The sequence below is a fragment of the Aquarana catesbeiana genome, linkage group LG06 (genome assembly GCF_042186555.1).
Source record: "Aquarana catesbeiana isolate 2022-GZ linkage group LG06, ASM4218655v1, whole genome shotgun sequence".
Lineage (NCBI taxonomy): Eukaryota > Metazoa > Chordata > Amphibia > Anura > Ranidae > Aquarana > Aquarana catesbeiana.
This window is the reverse complement of record NC_133329.1, coordinates 214,804,185-214,820,193: the sequence shown is the minus strand read 5'-3', so window position 1 is coordinate 214,820,193 and position 16,009 is coordinate 214,804,185.

Genomic DNA, 16,009 nt, shown 5'->3' with positions numbered 1-16,009 from the left:
CTGTTCCCTACTGCAGTAGTTATTATTAATTTGGAACCACTAATCAATATGAGGATAGGAGTTGCCTATCATCAATTTAACCGAGTCAAGTGAAATCAAAAATTTAGGCCCTTAGAAATCCTGAAGGCGGTGATTGGTTTTCAGGGGCCCTGTACATGGCTAGGCTCCCAAAAAGTCGCACACATGTGGTATCCCCGTACTCAGGAGAAGCAGCAAAATGTATTTTGGGGTGCAATTCCGCATATAACCATGGCATGTGTGAGCAATATATCATTTAGTGACAACATTTTGTAAAATATTTTTTTTTCTGTCATTATTCAATCACTTGGGACAAAAAAATAAAATATTCAATGGGCTCAACATGCCTCTCAGCAATTTCCTTGGGGTGTCTACTTTCCAAAATGGGGTCATTGGGGGGGGGGGGGATTTGTACTGCCCTGCCATTTTAGCACTTCAGGAAATGAGATAGGCAGTAAACTAAAAGCTGTGTAAATTCCAGAAAATGTACCCTAGTTTGTAGACGCTATAACTTTTGCGCAAACCAATAAATATATGCTTATTGACTTTTTTTTACCAAAGACATGTGGCTGAATACATTTTGGCCTAAATGTATGACTAAAATTGAGTGTTTAGGATTTTTTATAACAAAAAGTTGAAAATATCATTTTTTTTTCAAAATTTTCGGTTTTTTACATTTATAGCGCAAAAAATAAAAACCGCAGAGGTGATCAGATACCATCAAAAGAAAGATCTATTTGTGGGAAGAAAAGGACGCAAATTTCGTTTGGGTACAACATTGCATGACCGCGCAATTAGCAGTTAAAACAACGTAGTGGCAAATTGTAAAAAGTGCTCTGGTCAGGAAGGGGGTAAAACCTTCCGCGGCTGAAGTTGTTAAAATCAATGATTTAATAAAAATGACAAAAAGCAACTCACGAGATAGCTGAATACAGACTTGATATATAAGTGTAAAAACGTCCGTCTCAGAGTCTTTCCAGACCGTCCTAATGCCATGGCAGCTTCGGGCACAAGCTTTATTCCTTGGTGGAAGCAGGAAGAGGTCGATTGCCGAGAGTAACCTCATACCCACTCCACCTCAGCAAATCTAACAGGCCCTCCGTGTGACATCCCGTCTGGCCCGGCGCCATCTTGCATTCCACACTGGTTACGGCGACGATCGGCCGCTTCCTGCTTTCACGAAGGAATACAGGGAGAGGAAGCACAAAAGAGCCACTCTAAGTAATCTGATGTGATAAGCCCCTACAGCCCTATGTCCACTTTTTTTCCTTTCCCCTTCATTCTCCCCCCTCTTCTCCCTGCTGCATCCTCCTCTCTTCCTAAACCTTTCCCCCCACCCTCTTTCCTCTTACCCAGATCTACTCTCCCCACCTATTCTCCTTTGCCCTTCCCTTCCCTCTCCAACCTTGGTTCCAGTTATACATCCAGCCAATATGTAACAACTTAAACAGTATGTTTTCATATATAACAAATATATCTAGAAATGTTTTCATTACGTTCTCAATTGTGTTCTCAAAATATACTCGATTAAATTTGTTTTTCATAATTTTTCCTATCCAGGGCCCCTCTCTTCCTCCTCTCGCTTCTTAGTCCACATACACCACTTAGGACCCTTAAGGTCTTCAAAAAATCAAAGTAAGTAATTGTAGATGTAGTCTAATCATAGTCTTATTATTTCAAATGCATTGTATAGATACCTGTATACTGAGACACATTCCTAACAGGTTCAAGAACAGCGATTTCTTATTATTTTCCATCATATTCCCATTATCACCATCATTTTTTTATCATTATTGTTATTATTATTATTATTTATATTTCATTTTATGTTCATTTCCATTTTTATTTTATTCTTTCAATATTCATTTTTTCAACATACATACATTTTTCCATTTTTTTTTTTTTTTTTAAAGAATTTTTATTGCGCACATATCAGAATAAGCATACATGACAGTAGTTGGGATTACAATATCCAACAAAAAATGGATATTGCATATACAGCACATTATTATCACATATATATCCGTCTTTTCTGCATGTGTCACGTAGATTTCCATTTCCACTCTACTTTTGCAATATATATGTGCATTTTTTTATTAAAGAAAACAAAAAAAGAAAAACCCCCGAAAAAAACGAAACAGAAGAGGAAAACCTCCCATAACATTAAAACAAGACCCATTTCCCCCCTGAGATGTCCACATTCGGTGTCCCAAGCACTAATCAAGAGAATCTATGCTCTAACTCCATAAGAGGAGAAAAAAAAACTAACTCACCCTATCCTCCCTTCCTTATCAAATTGAGAACAAAACAACAGCCCTTACTGTCCAGCATTCAGTGGCTCTTCCTCATCCAGCGTGTTTTTCGAATCCACCCATCTAAACCAAACCTTCCTAAATTTCTTGAGAGCTCCCCTAGCTTCATAGGTCATCCTGTACATCAGCACATCCGCATTAACTATTTTTATCCACATTCCTAGTGTCAACTGTTCTTCATGAATCCAGCGTCTGGCAATAAGTTTTCGCACCTCAAAGTATAGGATCCTAAGAAACAGTTTGGTACATGTATTCATCTCCTCCTGGTCAAAGACCCCTAGGAGACAGCGTAAGGGTGAGCAAATGTTAGGTAAGGCGAATTTATCAGAAACAAATTCAGTTACCTGTGACCACAGTGGCTTCACCTTCTTGCACTCCCACACCATGTGTATGAAAGTGCCATCCTCCTCCCTACATTTATGACAGAGAGCTGTTTCTTTTCTTTGCATTTTGTAAAGTCTAACAGGAGTATAATACTGTTGATGGAGATACCTAAACTGAATCATTTTGTCCGTAGATGAGATAACAGTCACCACATACGTATCCAGTACCTCCTGCCACTGCTCCTCCGACAACTCTGGGACAGCCTCTACCCACCGCTGCTTAGCTCTAGCCGTTATTATCTTTATCCCTGGTCCCACTGCCCCGTAATATCTAGAGATTCGCCCAGATGGTTCGGGATCTATCAGAGCCTTCTCCAAATCTGTATTCTGGACCAGAATTGTATCCCCTCCAAACTGCACCTTCGCTGCGTGCTTCAACTGCATATACCGAAACAGCCATATCTTGGGTACGTTAAACTGATCCCTCAATTGATCAAAGGTGGCCAGTCGATCATCCTGACAAATCTGGTGCAGGTACTTAATACTATATTGCGGTCTTTTGTCCATCCGGCAATTTCAAAAATTCCCCCAGTGACCCATTGTACCATAGCGGACTGTTCGGGGACAGTGCCAGTGACGTATCCTTTCGCCATTGGGAGCACAGGTGAAATACTTTCCCAGGAAGTGCCAGAACTGATCCCATCTTCCTCCCCGGAATCCCCTTCCTATACAGTATATTTTGGAGGGTTTCTTGAGAGGTAGCTAGTGCCGCCTCAAACAAGGTAGTGGCATTAGGTTCCTGCGGGAAAAGTCGCCAGTGCAAAAAAACGAATTGGGAAGCCATAAAATACTAGTGGAGATCTGGAAGTGCCAACCCTTCCATTGTAACTGGTAGTTTCAATATCGCCAGGGACACTCTAGGAGCTTTGGCTCCCCAGAGTAACCCTACAACGACGGAATCAATGTACTTAAATATTCGCAACGGCACAAAAACAGGGGAGTTCGAGAGAATGTAAAGAAATTTAGGGAGGAAAATCATTTTAAATAAATTTATCCTGCCCAACAAACTGAGCGGCAAGTTCCTCCACCTCTGTACCTTCTCCCGAAAATTTCCCATGGGCGACAGGTTGTTCTCCAGGTATTTAGAGATGGGAAGCTGAACCTCAACCCCCAAGTACCTAAAAGAGGTGGATAAGGGGATAGGACAATCTGATGGAACAACCACCTCTTTATCGATAGGGAAAAGAGAGGATTTCTTCCAGTTTATACGGAACCCAGAGTAATCCCCGAAGTCCTGAATCAATTGAAAGGCTGTAGAGAGTGAGGGTCCTGGATCCTGTAAGTACAACAGCATGTCATCTACATAGAGCGACACTCTTTCCTCAAATTCCCCAATCCTCAGGCCAGTTAAAGCCGAGGTAGATCTTAATTTAACTGCCAAAGGCTCAATTGCCAGGGCAAAGAGGAGGGGTGAAAGAGGACACCCCTGCCTGGTGCCTCGGAATATTGGGAAAGGATCCGAGATAATACCATTGACCCTCAGTCTAATCAAGGGATCCGTATACAGGAGCCGTACCCATGAAAGGAAAATAGGGCCAAAGCCAAATGACTCCAAGAGGTGAAACAAATAAGACCACTCCACGGAGTCAAAGGCCTTCTTAGTGTCTAAAGAAGCCACCATTCTAGTCCGAGTTGTCGTGAGTCGCCTGGAGGTTTAAAAAGAGTCTTCTAATGTTCATTTGCGCACAGCGACCCTGTATGAATCCTGTTTGATCCGCATCAACCAGCTTCCAGATGACCGTTTGTAATCTACTTGCAAGTATTTTGGCCAGAATCTTTGTGTCAACATTCATCAACGAAATCGGGCGGTAGGAGTTACATTCTCGGGGGTCCTTTCCCCCTTTGGGGATCAAGACAACCAAGGCCTCCCACATTGACGGAGGTAGCCTAACGTCCGACTTCGCCGCATCAAACACCTTAAGTAAACGAGGGGCTAAACCATATCTGAAAGTGTAGTACCACTCCGACGGGAGACCGTCCAAACCAGATGACTTCCTTGGCGGAAAGGAGGCAATTGCCTTCTCCACCTCTTCAACGGTAATACTAGTTTCCAGTGTTTTGCTATCTTCCATTGTCAGCTTAGGGAGATCAATGTCATTTATGTAAGTCAGTAAATCCTCTGTCCCCAGAGGAGTACAAGATTTGTATAATTCAGTGTAAAATTGGGCAAAGGTTTTTAAGATGTCGGCCGAATCACATACTTCCACCCTGCAGTTATCATAAATTGATTTAATATATACCGGCACATACTCCGGTCTTGCCAAGTATGCCAGAAGCCTGCCATTCTTGTCGCCAAATTCAAATAGACGTCTGCGTTGAGCCAGGCTAAGTTTTTTGTGGTACGTTCCGTAAGGAGCGTCTTGTACTCCCTGGTTCTCATGTGTGAAGTCAACAACCTCTCACTAGTGGGGTCTCTAATATATTCTGCCTCCGCTAAGGTCACCTCAATTTCCTTACTCTGTATTGTGGAAGCTAATTACTTCTTAAACCCATGGACCTTCGCTATGAACACTCCCCTTAGTGTGGCCTTAAAAGCCTCCCACTGAAGAGGAGTCCCAAAATTACCATTTTCTACCCAAAACAGTTTAATGGCCTCCGTGCACTTAATTGTTATGTAATCCTCCTGAAGCCAGCTCGCCTCCATCCTCCAGAGGCGTATACCCGGTTTCGGTCCTAAGTTAAGTTCCAATAACATCAGAGAGTGGTCAGATATTGCTCTGGGTAGATAGGAAACCTTGTTCACCATACTGATTCCCTCCCCCTCCGACAGGATAGTGTCTATTCTGGAAAGAGTCTTGTGCGTTTCCGAATAACAGGAATACTCCCTTACATCAGGATAATGGAACCGCCAGACATCTCTAAGTCCATGAGTAGACATCCACCCTGGAAGGGGAGTTGGAGTGTCAGCTATGCCCCCCAACCTATCCAAAGTTGGTACAGATACAGAATTGAAATCCCCCAAGAGAAATATTTTTCCCTCTGCCACCTCATAAGTAGCTTGTATCATGTCATCTAAATGAACTACCGAAAAGGGGGGAGGGACATACACATTTACAATTGTTAGTAATGTATTCATCACCTTTAGCACCAGAATAACATACCTCCCCTTAATGTCAGTGCGTACAGCATGAATGGTTATGGGAGAGCTTTAGTTACTAAAGTGGATACCCCCCTCGCATATGAGGAGTAACTGGCATGATAAGCTCCAGCTATATGAGCCCTTTTAAGAGAAAGAAGCCTGGAGCCCTGAAGATGTGTTTCTTGAATATTATAATATTAAATGAGGTTTATACTTTTTAATATAGTCAAAAACTAGCGAGCGTTTAAATTTTGCATTTAGGCCCCTGACATTCCAGGCAAAAATGTTAAGCTTTACCTCCATAGTGTAAAAAACATAAAAAGACTGGGGGTCATTCCCCTTCTGAAATAGAGGTCACAGAGAAGATAGCAGGGCTCCAAACTTCCCCTCCCACAAATATAGAGCACAATATTCATGACTAAATTCACCGAATGCAGATCATCCCAGGCAGATACAGACATCACTTCCCCAACAAACAAAGAACCTCCCCTCACCCTCCACCCCCCTCCCTGCACCCAGCTCCAACCCACTAGGCACTTTTTTCCCATAACCTGAGTCCAAAATAGGCAGCAGAGATGCGACTTAAAACTGTCGCATAAACCAGTTCCTTTACCGGAGCTCTGAAAGAAAAAAACAGTTCTCCTTACAAAAAACGAAGGAAAAAAAGAATAAAAAAGAAAAAACACTTTCCTGATATTTGGATAGGAAAAAAACCTCTTTCTGTTTCCAATATATCTTCCCTCAGAGCTGTCCACAGACTCCTCATCTAACAGAGGCACAGAGCAGCATCATCAAGCAATTCAACACCAAAACTTCTCCATGGCAGTATCTTCATGTCGAGGGCTGCTTGACAGGAGAACTGTAAGAATAGTTGTTCAGACAGAGTAACTTCAATCAGCCACAGGGCTCTCCCAAAAGGTTCAGTCACATCAGAGGGAAGATAAGAGAAAAACCCCCAAAGTACAAGGATTGTTCACATCAACGGTAAGGTAATCCAGAGAGGTAATCAGAAATGTCATCCCTGATGCATCGTTCCTGTCGTCTACCCCCTGTTCTCTCTGGCGGGGGGACCCCATCATGGCGAGCGAGAAGCAGATTTACCCCTTCGACGTCCATGTGTATCTAGCCACTCCGAGGCTTCAGTGGGGTTAGTAAAGAAATACGTTTTCCCATTTTCTACTATGCGCAGCTTAGCAGGATACAGCATACTGTAGATCAGGTTGAGGTCCCTTAATCTCTTCTTTACAGGCTGAAAAGAGGCCCTTTGCTTCTGAGTAACCGCAGAGAAGTCAGGATAGATCGATATTCGATAGCCATCAAACGACAGTTTAGGGCCAGTCCTGGCCGCACGCAATATATTCTCTCGGTCTCGGAAGTGCAGTACTTTCGCTATCATGGATCTGGGAGGGGCTCCCTTCGGTGGCGCCCGGCCTGGAATACGGTGTGCCCTTTTAATGGCGAATAATTTCGTAAAAGTGCCAGGATCCATGTGGTCTGTCAGCCAGTTCTCTAGAAATTCTTCTGCTCGCCTCCCCTCCGCACCCTCAGGGAACCCCACTAACCTTATGTTGTTCCTTCTCATGCGGTCTTCCATGTCAGCCATCTTCAAAGTGTGCTCAGACAGGGTCTTTTTTGTCACCTGCGCAGCTGTATCTAAAGGCCAGACAATGTCCTCTAGAGAAGCAATGCGGCGGTCTATAACTTGTGCTTTCTCCCGCAGCTTCTGTATATCATGCTTTAGAAAGGAAAACTCCATCTTGAGCCCCTCAAAATGATCGATCAGCTTAGTTTGGCAGCCCTGTATTACATCCATAATCTGGGTCAGGGATGGCTCATCTTCCCTCTCCACCTCCGTAGCTGGTCTGCCCCTGAGATCCTGCAGCCTGTCTAAAGATCTCCCCCTTCTCAGCGTTCCACCTCTTTGGGGTTTAGGACTCACCCTAACCGGGGGGAAGGTGCCTGATGCGGGCTCTCCTCAGTCCTCTGTAGCGGCGGCCATTCCTCCTCCTCCTGTGAGCCAGCGCCATTTTGGGATCCCCAGGCATATCGCGCCAGTCTTTCTCCTGCCGTTTTGGGCCAGGGGGGGCCGTATTTTACCATCCCCGAAGGTTCCCGAGGGGTCCCTGCACACATCCCCAGAGAGTCTGCACAGAATTGGGGTGCCTCTGCTCCAGGATCATAACAGGATCGTAGGTCTGTGAACGGAGCTCAGAGCTTTCACTCCTCACATGCCGTGCGCTGGCTCCGCCCCACATTTTTCCATTTTTAGCTATCCTCACTTTTCAATACCATTTTCATATTTCAGTACTCTTTTCTACATTGTGCATCTCTATCCCCTTTTTCATCCATGGTCTGCTTATCATTGCATCCAGTGTACCATTCCTTGTCAAATGTACTACTTCATTTTTATACATTCTCTATTTAACTTTCGTTCTATTTTTATTTTTATTATTATTATTTTTATTTTTACATTATATATATATATATATATATATATATATATATATATTTTATGTCCATTTTTGATTTGTATTCAATTTTCATATTTACAAATATATTAGCCAATTGTTTTCACCCCCCCCCCTTCTCATCCTCTCTTTTTTTTAGTGAAGCATAAAATTCCCTTATTTGTATTTGTGGTTCCAGTACTTGTAGTCCCACATCAATATTCATTTTTTGCCTGTTTTCTGCTACATGCTTTTGTCGCAATTTATTGTAATTTTTCCCTTTCATATACATATGCATATTATTCATGACCACCAGATGATGGTTTTATGTGTGTTTTTTTTTAACATTCCCCTGTCCCTGTGCCACATATATTGTTGCACAAATCCCGAGTTCCTTCCTGTTAACCGCTATGGTCTTTAGGACCCAGGAGCTCTGGCAACTTAACCTATAAAGCCCACAACCAAAGTGTCCCCCGTCAGGTCTGAAGAAGGAGCACATGCTCCACAAAGCGTCGCCTGCTACTGACAACCCGTCCGACCGGAAGTGAGTCATCCATCGGCATCCCGAGCTTCTGAGTACCAGGAAACGCCGGGCATCCACTGGCACAACCCGCTCTACGCTTCCCACGTCTCTGCCTCTGATGGACTCCCTCCTGGACAGATTACTTTTCTGACATGCCTACCTATCACATACTTTTGTGAGTACAATAGATCCTGTGTTTGAATATATTGTTTTCAATACTGCACTTAGAGTGGCGCTTTTGTGCTTCCTCTCCCATTTTACAGAATTCCTCTTCTAAATCTCCACTGAGCTGCCTTCAAGTGCTTTATTACAGACTTTATGGACTGCATTCAGTCAAAATTCACAAAAACGCTCTTACCCCTTTTCTTTTTTACTAAGGTGTGTAATAGACAGGTGGATCCCCACCAAGGCTGATGCAAAGCGCCAACTTTTTTCCTTATTGCACGAGGGAATACAGCTTGTGCCTAAGGCTTAGGGCGGTCTGGAGAGGCTCTGAGATGGATGTTTTTACTCTCATATATCTTGAGAGTTGCTATTTGTCATTTTTATTAAATCATTGATTTTAAACGCTGCACATAGTCTAGAGCCCCTTTGTTTCCTGGTTGAGTATAGGCCTATGTTTGTCCAAAAAATGTTTGAAACAAGTTACCCTAGGTTCACATATCCATGTTTTGTGTGGGCCGCGTTTGTGCGGGCACGGCAGCCCATTCAAATAAATGGGCTACTGTGCCTGCATTTCTGCAAAAAAAAAAGTGCATGCACCTTTTCAAAAACGCAGCCACAGGAAAATCGCATGAGCTTTTAACCCTATTGCACACCTTTGTATCATCCGCACAAATACATACCTTGCCCAACAAACCTTTAGTTATATCATTTACATATAAATAAATAGAACAGGACCTATACAGCCAGTACTTCTTGGACAACTGTTGCCAATTTTGCTACTTTGGGGTAAAAAAAACTCTACTCTTTCCAAACCTCACAACAACTGTCCAGTCAGTTCCCTGGCTAAAAATATTTCTCTAAAGCCCAATCAAACCCTCAGCATTTATCGCTGTAATGCAGTCAGGCTGCATTTACAATAATTTGTATGCTACTCTTTTTCTATTTTTTTAGTTAAATGCTGTAGCAATGGTTAATATATCTTGTGCTGGAAGCACATTGGAAAGTCAGTCTGCGGCTCTCACACAATGCAGCAGGCTGGGTTTCCAGTGGTCTGACAAGCCCCACACACCCTACACACTGCTCAAATTAACAATAATGCTCAGGTAGTGAGCGAGTTGGTGTGTGAAGCAGAATGCAGGGATGGAGACATGCTGGACTGCTAAAAACCTGGGCTCTTTCTCAACAGACTGCCAGCATAAGGTATTATGGGGTCAATTCACTAAAGTTCAATTCACATGTGATAACACGGTCATATAATATGCATGAAATATTGCATGCTATAACAAAATGTTCAATTCACAAAGAAAAAAAACATTGTTTAACACAAAATTCACATTTATTTGGTAAATATCGCAAAAAAAAACACCAAAAAACTTGTAAGCAAGCGGTTAAGGTCAATTCACAAATGGAATAGGAAGTTTAAAAAACTGCAATATATGTCCCCTTATTCCCACCCAGTCACAAGGAACAGAATAGAAAGGCATTTCATTCCATGAACATTCAGGTTGTTTTTGACGCCCAAATGTTGATCTGTGATGTGGTGACAGGTTTTCCTGGATCTGTGCACGATGTTCATATACTATGCTAGTCTCCGCTGTATGAGCATTTTGAGAAGGGAAGATTTGGTGGCGGCTGGCTACTTGGTAAGTCTGTGAGTAATAAAATATGCAATGTTTGTGCAATGTCAGTGTTAATTTCTGTTATGTCTCCCAACCTGAAGACTGCGTTAGTAAAATGAATGAATGTTAGTTTGTCTATGCTTACCTATAAGCTCCTGTAGCATGCCTTTTGTGTCACTTCCATCAGGTCTACATGCTTTTTCTTCCAAATTCTTGATAATCTCTCACCTCTACAATGCTAGTACATGTGACTCTTCTGTTCACAGCTGATGGCCATTTGCCCATATTCATAAACAAATTTAAAAAAGGAATATATACAGTGGGGCAAAATAGTATTTAGTCAGCCACCAATTGTGCAAGTTCTCCCACTTAAAAAGATGAGAGAGGCCTGTAATTGTCATCAAAGGGTATAGCTCAACTATGAGAGACAAAATGTGGAAACAAATCCAGACAATCACATTGTCTGATTTTTGAAAGAATTTATTTGCAAATTATGGTGGAAAATAAGTATTTGGTCACCTACAAACAAGCAAGATTTCTGGCACCCACAGACCTGTATCTTCTTCTTTAAGAGGCTCCTCTGTCCTCCATTCATTACCTGTATTAATGGCACCTGTTTGAACTTGTTATCAGTATAAAAGACACCTGTCCACAACCTCAAGCAGTCACACTCCAAACTCCACTATGGTGAAGACCAAAGAGCTGTCGAAGGACACCAGAAACAAAATTGTAGACCTGCACCAGGCTGGGAAGACTGAATCTGCAATAGGCAAGCAGCTTGGTGTGAAGAAGTCAACCGTGGGAGCAATAATTAGAAAATGGAAGACAAACAAGACCACTGATAATCTCCCTTGATCTGGGGCTCCACGCAAGATCTAACTCCGTGGGGTCAAAGTGGTCACGGTGAGAAAAAATCCCAGAACCACACAGGGGGACCTAGTGAATGACCTGCAGAGAGTTGGGACCAACGTAACAAAGGCTACCATCAGTAACACACTACGCTGCCAGGAACTCAGATCCTGCAGTGCCAGACATGTCCCCCTGCTTAAGCCAGTACATGTCCAGGCCCGTCTGAGGTTTGCTAGAGAGCATTTGGATGATCCAGAAGAGGATTGGGAGAATGTCATATGGTCAGATGAAACCAAAGTAGAACTGTTTGGTAGAAACACAACTCGTTGTGTTTGGAGGAGAGAGAATGCTGAGCTGCAACCAAAGAACACCATACCTACTGTGAAGCATGAGGGTGGCAACATCATGCTTTGGGGCTGTTTCTCTGCAAAGGGAAAAGGACGACTGATCCGTGTACATGAAAGAATGAATGGGGTCATGTTTTGTGAGATTTTGAATGCAAACCTCCTCCCATCAGCAAGGGCATTGAAGATGAAACGTGGCTGGGTCTTTCAGCATGACGATCCCAAACACACCACCCAGGCAACGAAGGAGTGGCTTCGTAAGAAGCATTTGAAGGTCCTGGAGTGGCCTAGCCAGTCTCCAGATCTCAACCCCATAGAAAACCTTTGGAGGGAGTTGAAAGTCCGTGTTGCCCAGCGATAGCCCCAAAACATCACTGCTCTAGAGGAGATCTGCATGGAGGAATGGGCCAACATACCAGCAACAGTGTGTGACAACCTTGTGAAGACTTACAGAAAACGTTTGACCTCTGTCATTGCCAACAAAGGATAAATAACAAAGTATTGAGATGAACTTTTGATATTGACCAAATACTTATTTTCCACCATAAGTTGCAAATAAATTCTTTCAAAAATCAGACAATGTGATTGTCTGGATTTGTTTCCACATTTTGTCTCTCATAATTGAGGTATACCTATGATGACAATTACAGGCCTCTCTCATCTTTTTAAGTGGGAGAACTTGCACAATTGGTGGCTGACTAAATACTTTTTTGTCCCACTGTATATATTCCTTTTTTAAATTTGTTTATGAATATGGGCAAATGGCCATCAGCTGTGAACAGAAGAGTCACATGTACGAGCATTGTAGAGGCGAGAGATTATCAAGAAGTTGGAAGAAAAAGCATGTAGATCTGATGGAAGTGACACAAAAGGCATGCTACAGGAGCTTATAGGTAAGCATAGACAAACTAACATTCATTCATTTTTTTGCCCCACTGTATATACAGTATCTCACAAAACTGAGTACACCTCTCACATTTTTTAAAATATTTTATTATATCTTTTCATGTGACAACACTGAAGAAATTACATTTTGCTACAATGTAAAGTAGTGAGTGTACAGCTTGTATAACAGTGTCAATTTGTGGTACCCTCAAAATAACTTAACACACAGCCATTAATGTCTAAACTGCTAGCAACAAAAGTGAGTACACCCCTAAGTGAAAATGTCCAAATTGGGCCCAATTAGCCATTTTCCCTCCCCAGTGTCATGTGACTCATTGTTACAAGGTCTCAGGTGTGATTGGTGAAAAGGTGTGTTAAATTTGTTGTTATCGCTTTCACTCATACTGGTGTCAGAAACCATGAAATCAGGCCGAGACAGAAGTACAGTTAAATCACACTTGTAATAACTAGAAAATGCATTTCCTGGTGAAAATGCATGGGAATGCTGAATAGCATTTCCATATCTGCTAGTTGCCTGTCCCCGGAACACACTGTAAAAAACATCTCACTATCTGCCGGAGTGAGAGACAGTGTGGGAGAGCCCTTCAAACAAGCCTTAATAAATCCACAACAGTATATGCTATCTAAATAGAGACTTCACCATTAGAGACACACGGCCTTTGTGAACGTATCGGTATAAAATTTATGTTGATGAACTTAAAAAAGTGGGCATGTCAGCGATTTAAAAAAGAAGTTGGCTGTGCGTTTTGCTGGGAAATGTGAAGAATTTTATACAGGACAGTCAATGGAAGAAAGTGTAGAACTCTTGTCATTTCGAAGCTCAAGAATCCAAAAGTTAAAAGGCACAAAACTGAGCACCTTGCCTGAAACTAGACAAAAATACCTACGTTTTAATGTATACATTGTGTATGACAAGTAGATCTTGTGGGCGTGAGAGCAATTTATAGAGAAGGAACTAAGATTTAAGGCTCTGTGCTCTAGGTATGACATCATCCACTCTAAACACCCCAATAGACACCCAGTTTAATCGATAACATTTTCTGAAATGATCACTAAACTTAAACAGCTTTTTCACAAAATCTGTAAAAGATATCAAACTGAAAAGATATAGCCAGATAGCTGAATATTTTGTGAACATTTTAAAGTTTGTTTGGCGTCTCTGGTGAAAGTATGAAAAAGCTGAAACTTTTGAGAGCGGAAGAAGATTTTAAGGATTTGAAGCATGCTCTCATTCACTTCAATGTTAAAAAAAGTGTTAAAAAGCTTAATATTTTAAAAAGTATAAATAGTAGAAAAAAAATTGAAAAAAGTCCCATCATTAGCTGAAAGAGCTGAACATTTTAAAAGTTGAATGGTTTTAATAGTTGAAAGTATGCAGAAGTTTCGCAGAGCCAAAAAACGTACGGAATAAAATTAACTAGAAAATGCATTTCCTAGGAAAATGCGTGGGAATGCTGAATACCTGAAGTGCTAGAACGGCCCCCATCAAAACTGCCCTCATCATATTGCCATTAAAACTGCCCCATCAGAATTGCCCCATCAAAACTGCCCCATCATATTGCCACCATCAAAACTGCCCCATCAAAACTGCCCCATCATATTGCCACTATCAAAACTGCCCCATCAAAACTGCCCCATCATATTGCCACCATCAAAACTGCTCCATCAAAATTGTCCCCATCAAAACTGCTCCATCAAAACTGTCCCCATCAAAACTGCCCTATCATATTGCCACCATCAAAACTGCTCCATCAAAATTGTCCCCATCAAAACTGCCACATCATATTGCCACCATCAAAACTGCCCCATCAGAATTGCCAAATCAAAACTGCCCCATCATATTCCTCTATTATAAATTAGTACATGGTGTGTCTGTCCCCTATCCCGGGCTCTGTAATCAGAGCTGAGATGCTCCAGCCACCTCCCCCCCGTGTATAACAGAAGTTTTGGTAACCATGGCAACAAAAGCAACACAGTACACTCTTAATAATGGCTAAAATTTCCTGAAATGACCACTAAACAAACAGCTTTTTCACAAAAACTGTAAAAGATATCAAACCGAAAAGATATAGCCAGATAGATGAATATTTTGTGAACATTTTAAAGTTTGTTTGGTGTCTGTAGGTGAAAGTATGAAGGAGCTGAAACTTTTGGGAGCGGAAGAAGATTTTAAGGATCTTAAGCATGCTCCCATTGACTTCAATGTTTAAAAAAAGTGATAAAAAGCTTAATATTTAAAAAGTATAAATGGTAGAAAAAAAGTTGAAAAAGTCCCATCATCAGCTGAAAGAGCTGAACATTTTAATAGTTGAATGGTTTTAATAGCTGAAAGTATGCAGAAGTTACGCAGAGCCAAAAAACGTACGGAATAAAATTAAATAATAAATTATAACTAGAAAATGCATTTCCTGGGGAAAATGTGTGGGAATGCTGAATTGCTAAAACGGCTGCCATCAAAACTGCCCCCATCATATTGCCATCAAAACTGCCCCATCAGAATTCCCTATCAAAACTGCCCCATCATATTGCCAACATCAAAACTGCCCCATCATATTGCCACCTTTAAAACTGCTCCATTAAAATTGCCACCATCAAAACTGCCCCATCATATTGCCACCATCAAAACTGCCCCATCAGAATTGCCCCATCAAAACTGCCCCATCATATTCCTCTATTATAAATCAGTACATGGTGTGTCTGTCCCCTCCCCTGGGCTCTGTAATCAGAGCTGAGATGCTCCAGCCACCTCCCCCCCTGTGTATAACAGAAGCTTTGGTAACCATGGCAACAAAAGCAACACAGTACACTCTAATGGCTAAAATTTCCTGAAATTACCACTAAACAAACAGCTTTTTCACAAAAACTGTAAAAGATATCAAACCGAAAAGATATAGCCAGATAGCCGAATATTTTGTGAACATTTTAAAGTTTGTTTGGCGTCTGTAGGTGAAAGTATGAAGGAGCTGAAACTTTTGGGAGCGGAAGAAGATTTTAAGGATCTGAAGCATGCTCCCATTGACGTCAATGTTAAAAAAAGTGATAAAAAGCTTAATATTTTAAAAAGTATAAATGGTAGAAAAAAAGTTTAAAAAAGTCCCATCATCAGCTGAAAGAGACGAACATTTTAATAGTTGAATGGTTTTAATAGCTAAAAGTATGCAGAAGTTACGCAGAGCCAAAAAACGTACAGAATAAATAAATAAAAATAAATAAAATCTAATAACAATAGTGGGAGCAGTCCCACTAATAAAAAAACGAATAACAATAGTCAGACTGCTAAAGCATTCCCACTAACTAGAAAATGCATTTCCTGGGGAAAATGCGTGGGAATGCTGAATAGCGGAATTGCTAAAACGGCCCCCAT